The sequence below is a fragment of the Acyrthosiphon pisum genome, chromosome A1 (genome assembly GCF_005508785.2).
Source record: "Acyrthosiphon pisum isolate AL4f chromosome A1, pea_aphid_22Mar2018_4r6ur, whole genome shotgun sequence".
NCBI lineage: Eukaryota > Metazoa > Arthropoda > Insecta > Hemiptera > Aphididae > Acyrthosiphon > Acyrthosiphon pisum.
Window position 1 is genome coordinate 163,651,252 of NC_042494.1, and position 9,432 is coordinate 163,660,683.

At 34.8% G+C, this 9,432-nt stretch overlaps 1 long non-coding RNA gene across 1 annotated transcript; it reads left to right on the top strand.

The window, feature by feature from the left end:
* Nucleotides 1-354: 354 nt before the first annotated feature.
* LOC115033911 lies at nt 355-8,931 on the top strand. The gene is made up of 2 exons (XR_003839262.1): nt 355-3,716; nt 4,013-8,931. It is a non-coding gene; the product is annotated as an uncharacterized LOC115033911 (long non-coding RNA).
* Nucleotides 8,932-9,432: the final 501 nt, after the last annotated feature.

The following is a 9,432-nucleotide window of genomic DNA, read 5'->3' on the forward strand; positions in this document are numbered from 1 at the left end:
ATTGGCAGAGGAGAACATCATCATGGTGATGGTTACACCGGTGACGGAGGTGACGGTGGTTACTGGTTCATACCGGTTAATGGTTATACACCGTATACATATTATTTCGTGTTTATACAGTATAGCTGCTGTCATTGCTGTCGACGTGATTATGCCGATTGCAGCTAATCGATCGACCAAAACGCGGTTAAATGGTTTAACTTTCTCGGAGAGCGGTCGAAAACACCAGTGCAGACGGCGTACACAGATCGACGGGTACCTCTATATACATATTTTATCGTAAAACTGTAACACTATATTATGTTAATTATAATAATAATATCGGCGATGCTGCGGACGGACGAGACAAATAAAAAAAAAAAAAAGTAAATTTCGCTCTTGCAATATTCGTATTATCATTATTATTATATTATTAAATGTATATTATATTTTGTTAGTATACCTACTTAATACGTGATTAGCTCGTCCATAATATAAGCTGAACAATATAATTGCAAACACCTAACTATTTCTTCGAATTTGAAACTACGTGACCCTAAATCGAGAGAACGCCGCGCGGTTCTTCAGTAATCAGTATAATAATGATAATAATTAATAATCGTAATAATATGCATGTACGTTTCGTATATAATAATATAATCTACCTATAGTATGTTATGTAAATGTAAAAGCGATTATTTTCCTAATTATTTTTTAGTAATCAATGTAATACATTATGGTAATCACTTCGGTTTCGGCCGTCGATACACATATTAATTTAATGTGTTTAGGTATAATAATAAGGCATATTATAAAACTGCGGCGACGTGATAAATCCGAAAATTGAGTTTGCATAATATAAAATATATTGTTAATATAACTTATTAAAATATACAGTGTGAGCGCGTGTTTTTCTCAGACCATTAGCATTCCATGTCATATACGCTTCGTGGTATCCTTATGCGTGCGTAATATTGTACTTGCAGCATAAGTTTTAATTATGTAGTAATTATTATATACTATTTTTTTTACAGAGAAACTTTCTATATTGTAACGTCATTTTTGTTTTAGTCGATCCCCGCTCGTCACCATCCGAATGCAAATTCAAATTGTGTCTATAGCAAAATTTTTACTCTAATGCCAAAACTGTTCAACATTATATTATATTATAGACCTGAAACCACCATAATATTTAGTGTTTAACACACCAATCACGTGTGTTTCTCCTATTTGCGAACCGGTTGTGCGTGTACAGAAATGAAAAACATATGAAATACGACTGCACGGTGTTTATAATATATAAATAGGTATTAGAAAACATTATATTATTATGTCTATATGGGCATAGTCTATACGCGCAGTTTATTTTGATTTAATTTAATTCATTTTTTTTTTGTTTCTAATGCGGTGAAGGTTGCCGATTCGCAATTTGAATGCTAATTGACAATGGTATTGGGAAAAAAAAACAACACCAAACGCCGCACGTGAAAACTGTCGATATAGAAATAATAATTCTAGGTGGTTCCGTCGCGTCCAAGTCCGACGATAATAATATAATACACACACTTATATATTATATACGAGTAAAATGCGTGTACAGTTTTTCCTTTGTTTAAATAGTTTTCGTGAGAACTCGTGTGTAGTAAAAATAATATATTATATAGTGAATAATGCTATATATTATATTATGTATAGGTAGGTATTATACGCGTGTATTATGTATGTGCCATTGGAAACGACGTGTGCTTGGCAAATCGCTTTTTTGGCAACGTTTCTCGGTAACAATCACGTATTCATTATTTTTGATCGATTACAATAATACGATGCGTGCACAAGGGAAATTTCAGGGTAGGTACGTGCAATTTATGTATTTTTCTACCGCATATATAAAGCGTATATCCACTGTATATGTATGCGGGTGAATATTGTATACACATAGCCGTAGAACTCTATGCATAGAATATAATTTAGTCACGTACATTGAAAACATAATTGTATAACGGCCTGGTGTTGTTTAACGCGAATTCGTTAGGAATATTACGAATGGCGCGCGTTTTACTGTAACGACTATGGAACGAAAAAAAAAAATGAAAAGTGTCAGGTAAACGAATTATTGTTTTCGACATATTAATTTTGAATCGTGTACTGTAGTTCGTTATTCAAACAATATTTAGTTTTTTTTTTACGCATTTCCACCTGAATCATATAGGTACCGATTATATTATATTATAATTGCATTTGTTTGTTTTTATTGTATGAAATATTTAATGTGTACCATAATAATATTATTACTAAAGCAACTTCTGCAGGATGTTTAAATCGTGGGAAATCAATCTTTAACAATGCCTTCCCAATTTCCTCCGAACGTCGCTTGTCTCAGCTCTGTTGCAGACGTTCAAAAAATAGAGTGCCTACTGTTCCTAATAAGAAGTCTGTTGGAAAAAAAATATCACTAACACATATTTTATATCGTGCTTGGTAGTTCGAATCATGTTAATTAGGCTTATGTGAAACACGTGTTAGATTAATGAGATATTCTGAAGTAATAAATTAATGAAAAACGATTGAATTTGTTTTTTCTCATATCATTAGGAACTATTATGCACATCAAAATCATTTAATTCTAATCAACTATTTTTTTTTTTAATTATTATTATTGCAACTGTATTCTTAGGTTACAGTCTGCATCATTATAGGTGCGCATATATCAGACTTATAGATTTTAATATTGTTAATCGAATTATGAGCAATCACATCACCATGTGTAAGTGTAATATGCTTATGAGTTATGATATCATAATAATAATATATAACCGACAATAACGACGCGCACGAACAACTACTGTGACCTTTTATCAAAAAATAAAATACTATTATTGAAACACAAAGCGAGATAATTTCTGAATATTATATACATTCGTTTTCGAATTTAAAACATGAATAACTACCACATCGTCGTCTTCGTGCATATTATAGTCACGCATAAATAATATTAAACCATATATGACTAATTATACATAATATTATTATAAGTGTGTGTTATTATACAAGTATGTAACTCCTCAAAATAGGCGCGATTGTATAGTATAATATGTCTTGTAATTATATTAATATCGTTTCTATCGTGGCAGGCAGTAGACTGTGGGCCTGTGGGGTTGCAACATGTAATGTATATTATGAATGTGTATATAATATTATATGTATGCAGGGAAGGTAATAATAGTACTGATGACAGCCAATGGTGATTACTGATTGTTAGCATTGTGAAGCCAGTCTTGTTTTATAATACATGGCAGTTCTCAACGGACACCGATCAGTGAGAGGCTACGAGGCGTCCAAGTTTGTGAGTATAATTATGCGAATATCTATTTAAGTATATAACAATATATTATACTATAGATGATGGATTGATGATTTTCGATTGAAGTTACTTACTTAAAGATCTTTTTTTTCAATCTGACCCTGTCGTTAAAATAAGATGAGATATGGCGTGGGTTTTGATAATGGATCAAATAAATAAATATATGTTTGGAAAAAAACTATTCCTATCTGCAGGGTCCAACGAATAACGACTCTCCCCGGATATCGTATAATATACTGACCACGTTACAGGGTTATAATACTGTCATCTGGATTGTGGTCTGATTGTACCTATATCTAAGATGGGGTGCAGAGCGGTCTTGAAGATTTTTATCAATGTGTCGGGGAACAACGTTTGAATTTCAAAGAAAAACCAGGTGCGTCAAAGATTAACATCTATCACGTAGGAACCTTTTCATATACAGGGTGTCCCGCGAGGGACATTCACCCATTGCCATATATCCTGAGATAATAAATATATCATAAATTGGGTTTTTTGTATTAGACTCACAGAGACAAGAACTACACATATTTTATTTTTTAATTTTTAAAATAATTTTTTTATTATTGAAACAGTTGAAGATGGCCATTTTATAGGGTTTATTTTTGTGAAAATTTTGACTTTTGAACATTTTATTTTCATTAATCTCATGGTTTTTAATATTTTTTTTAGTTTATAGGTATAACTCAATAAACCTGTTTTTGTCCGGGCGGCGTGTCCCTCTCTATGGATAATGAGTATATTCTCCTCACCGGAGAACCTGTATATATTCCATGTAATAGGTATATACAAGTAGGTACCCATATTATAAGTTATTTTTAACCATCATGCTTTGTTTATAAGAAAAAAAAACAAGTTAGTCTCGGTTGATAAATTATTTAAAAAGTATGTTTTAAATTATTATTTGTTGGCATATACTGTTTCAACTGAAAATATTGTTCAATACTTCAATGTGACAGTCACGAGAAGTCCCAGTATACAATACGATGGTGCTATAGTAAAACACGTTCAACCTTATTGATTGAATATAGCTGCTGTTATTTTCATTATCAGTTTCTTGATGTATGCTAGCAATGTGTCGGAAACCAAGAAATTTTCCTTTCCAATGATATTGGAAAAGCGGCAGCCTACGTTGTTTTGTTGCCAATACATATAGCCATATAGACGATAATATAGCATTTCATATTCGGTGGATTCTTTTATGTTCAACCTGTATAACATTAAGGTATACAATATAATATGTATTATGCATGCATAAAAATATAAATATCGCTGTCGTCCGGGTGATATAGTTTTATCATCGGTTGGATTAGGGTTCGGAGGAGATATTTATAATTTATATATCTATATATATATATATTATATTGGTTAGCTAGAATATGACGGATAACGTTATGAAATACGATAAGTAGGTACGTAAAAAATAAAACCGCGGAAAACGCACCCAATGCTCTGGAAAAAGGGACGCGTGCAAATATACAGACGCGTAATGTCGGTACAGCTGAATTCACCATGTATGCTCACCCCCGTTATTTCTTCAACAACGAATCTATTCAAATTCTGTTTTTTGGAATCTCAAAGTCCATTTAAAGACGATATTTTCAATTATTAGGCCTTTTCTGTCTGTAGCAATTATCAGAGTGTCCTCTGGCGATATCAACGTCTATTTTTGATAAGTATAGCCCTATATTCATATAAAAGTCCATGGCAATGGATTCGAGAGATTGGCTTTGATAATTTTAAAATAAGTATTTATCTATCAACATTATAATATAATTTGTAAACAATTGCCCGAGTATGATAAATACTAGATCCTATATTACATCTATTTTAGATTTTAGATTCAGAGCGTAGCGATTATCAACTCTCAAATAGGGTTATTGTAGCTAATTGAATCCATAGTTGGTACTTTTGTGAGGTAAAAATGGAAAAACTCTACCAGTACTTTCTAAAATAATCGAGAAAAACTAAAATAAAATACAAACATTTGTTAATAAAATAATTATTTGGTAACCTAGACAAATTTTGCTTATAATCGTTTTTCTTCGAATACAATAAATTTATAATGATTGAATTCAAGTTTAACACACCTGCATTACGATGCTTACTCAATGACGAGGTACACTCGACTACTACCGAACAGCAGAGGGGTTATGTCTACTTACTTTCCCCCCTTTTTCGAAACGAAATCATCTGCTTAGTCTTTTTTATTGTAAAAAAGAACGGTTGTCATTTGTTTTAATAAAAAGAAGTTTACTCATCGCCACAGGACATTTCCTCACTGCAGATGGTATAAAATACTTATTTAACTAATTAAAAATATGGCCCTCGAGTAGTTAGGGGTATAATACTATAATATGTCTATATACCGCTCAAAAGCTCCAAAAATAATATAATATTTGAATATAATAATATAACTAAAGGGTTAAATGCTGGGCCGAGCATGCTCGGTGGATCGCCCTGTATACAATATTGTTGTTTACGTGCGAGGTGTATATATGTATAGAAATATGAGTCAAACGCTCGCTCGCGAGATTTATGTCGAACGATTAATCGTGTAAATACCCGTGTATCGGTGCTGCAGCTGTGGCAGCGTGCGCGGAAAATTCCGCGGCGGTGATTTATCGACGGCGTCGTCGGATTCGCGTGCGTTTCGCAGTCGCGGGAAAACGAAAGCAGCGCTTTTAACCTATATACCGTGTACAACGTAATGTGCGGCAAAACGAATATTATATTATTATGACGTACACACGGCGAAGTCCGCGAGCCGAAAATCATCGCCCGCCTTTTTATCATCGTCATCATCGTCAGTATTATTACTATTATAATATACGACTGCTATAATATATAATGTACGTCGTCGGAGCGGCGTACAATAATAATATGTACAACGACACACGCACTAAAAGTTCGTTTCGGATGGCCGCGATAATACACACACACACACGCATACACCCAGATAAGGATCCCGTAATTAATGTACGCATTAGCCTCGGTATACGTTATATATATATATATATATATATATTATAATATATTGTACGAGTGTCCCGGTGCGAGTGCGGCTGTGGAGGCCCATTATTTCCGTGCAACCGGCCGTTGTGCAGGCGGCGGCGGTGGGCTGCTGCGAGCTGCTGTTGCGGCGAGAAATGCATTTCGAATTAGATACGCACACCGCATATACCGTATACACACGTATAAAATATATATTATATATGATACATAATATGTATATAATGTCGTAGGCTGTACAGCTATACGCGGTGACTACCTATACATAATATAATATATAGGTGGTACATATTATGTGGTATATATAATAGTACTTCGTATATATCATATATACGTGCGGGTGTGCGTGTGCGGTATAACGTTATGTGGTTATCCCGCGAGCGCACGATAACATCATAATATATTATGTATATAATATATAATATATATATATATATCGGAAACATAAAACGGCGGCGGCTCTAGAAGGGGGGTGCGAAGGCGCGCGCTCAATTGTCGGGTAATGCGAAAAAAATTTAGATGGATTTTACGCCTAACTATTCGCAGTTTTCCGTCGTATTATTAAATATGTATCAATATAATATTAATCGCGTAAATACATCAGCACCGGCCGCGTACCTAACCTACACATATTTCGCGTATAGTCGTGTCGCAAACTCGTAACGACTTTACAATGTTTCAAATATTTTATCCGTTTTGCTGTTTTGCACTCCGCGCATCTCACCCGCCGGCCGTTATAGTACGTCTCGTGTAATTTTTTTTTTACATATTTAAGAATTTGATACGCGTTACAAAATTCGATTAAACCTGTTACCGAAGCCGCGGATGCTTGCGTATAAATTATTATATTGTATACGATCGATTTACTTTTGTGTACGCTGTATATTATATAGTTAATTGCGACGGACGTGACTTTTATAACTCGCATGTATATACCGCGGCGCATGTATATTGAGTGTGTTTATAGCTTATGATGATAATAATTCGAAAGCGCTTTTTACGGTTCTTTAAATCAATTCTATGGTCTCACGGTGTTTTTTGTAACACCTTTTTGAAATTGGCATATAAATATATATATATGTTTTCGAGTGTACCTGCGCATATAATATATACGCGAGACAGCGTCGTTCGCCGCCTTATACGTATTATTATAAACACCGACCCCGTTTTACGATCGTCCGATCGACGGCGGACATTTTATTCGAACGTCGTGTTGGTAACAAAAAAAAAATATAAATATAAAATGTGTAAATCGATTCAAACCGCACCGCGATAGCACGTCATGCTGCAGGATACATGGAAAAAAGTTTCGAGCCAAGTCCCGCGCGGTCGAAAGTTCTGCGTTATAGTGACTGCATCATTTGTCTCTTCCGCTGTCGTATATACCCATGGGTGCAAATAGCGTTTGGGATTCGGGGAGACTAAAGTCTTACTTTGATAATATTAAATAAGCTTAAAACAAAATGTAGGAAATGTTTAGGGGGCCATTGACATTTTTTGGGGGGGCTTAGGCCTTAAAACCCCACCCCTATTTGCCTCGCCACGCAGCAGTTGACACGTGGGAGTTATCGTACGTTATCGTATATAAGCGCATCGATTGACGTTGTTATATTATTATAGACACTCCGCGCACAAGTATGTAACATAATACATTTGATTGATAACGGGCAGTAATAGGCGAATGACGACGATAACACAATATACGCATATTATGGTAATAATAGTGTACAGATGACGCGAGCGCGTTCTCCCGGAAAACCGTCGTATAGGAGGTTGTGTCGGAGAAGCGATTTTAACGCCTGCGGGGGGGTGCGCGGTTGTCTTCGAGTGCACGATTTCTACGGAAAACGCCCGTGCCAAAGACCCGCGATCCTTTGTGCCGGCCGACACGCATCACGACCCAACGCGTATATAACATTACATTATATTCTACACGTCTTGTATTGTACCTATAGGTGTATAATATAATATATTATGTGCGCGTGAATATGACGTTTGTTCGGTGTTTACAATGTGTGCCGATCGGCGGACCCTATGGCCGGACCCGCTGCAAAGTCGTCGTTAAATGCGTGTGTGTTTGTGTGTTTGTCACACACATGTCGGGACGGAACGTTTACGAAGACGTACCTCTGTATAAATAATGATGTACGCAGTGGAAAATCTATATAATATTGTACTCGTTGGACAATAACGCGTTTCGTGTCCGCCGTACGATACTATACGGTGTACGCATATTATATGGCCATGTATTATTCCGTTTTATATTTGTGTATAGTTATAGACTATAGATCATTTAAATCGTGTACCTACGCCGGACGCCGGTAATCATTTAAAAACGACCACAGTTTTTCGCTCTAATCTTCATCTTGCTAGTATAACAGGAAACGTTCGTTTATAATGGAGATGGTATACAAAACGTTTGCCTGCTGCGGACGGGTGGTGCATCGTTAATGATTAAAATAAAAAAAAAAACGTTTTCTCCAAACAAAATGAAAAATTTGAAAAACGGAAAATGCATATTTATATCTTGTTTTTCCCAGCATGATTGTTATGGAGATCGAAAATACCTGGTTTCAAAATGTAAGTGCACGGACGCCCATCATCGTTGTAGATGAAAATAAATACAATTAAAAATATATTATATATACTTACCTATACGTTTATAAGGATAATTTACCTACGCGTCAAACAACTTTATTATAATTAAAATAATGATGATGAATAATAGCAGCAAAGGGTTGTTAGCCGTTCATCATATAGGATATACTCCTGAATATTTGTTAATTAAAATTGTGTTTGAATTTTAATAGTATAATATTACAGGTTTATAATGTTATAGCATACTTTTCTTCATGAAACGTAAACGATTTTCACGATATTTCATAATTATCTAGGAATTCAGTTTTTCATTTCGACGAACCACGTCGATTTACAGGTTTACACAGGCAGCAGCTGGAAAAGTGATTCCACTAACTTTGTTACTTCATTCTAACTTTTCTTGGTATACCTACACAATAATAATTTTATGTTATGTAAAAATATGCGTTCTCACATCTTCCGAGTAACACGGAACGACGAAA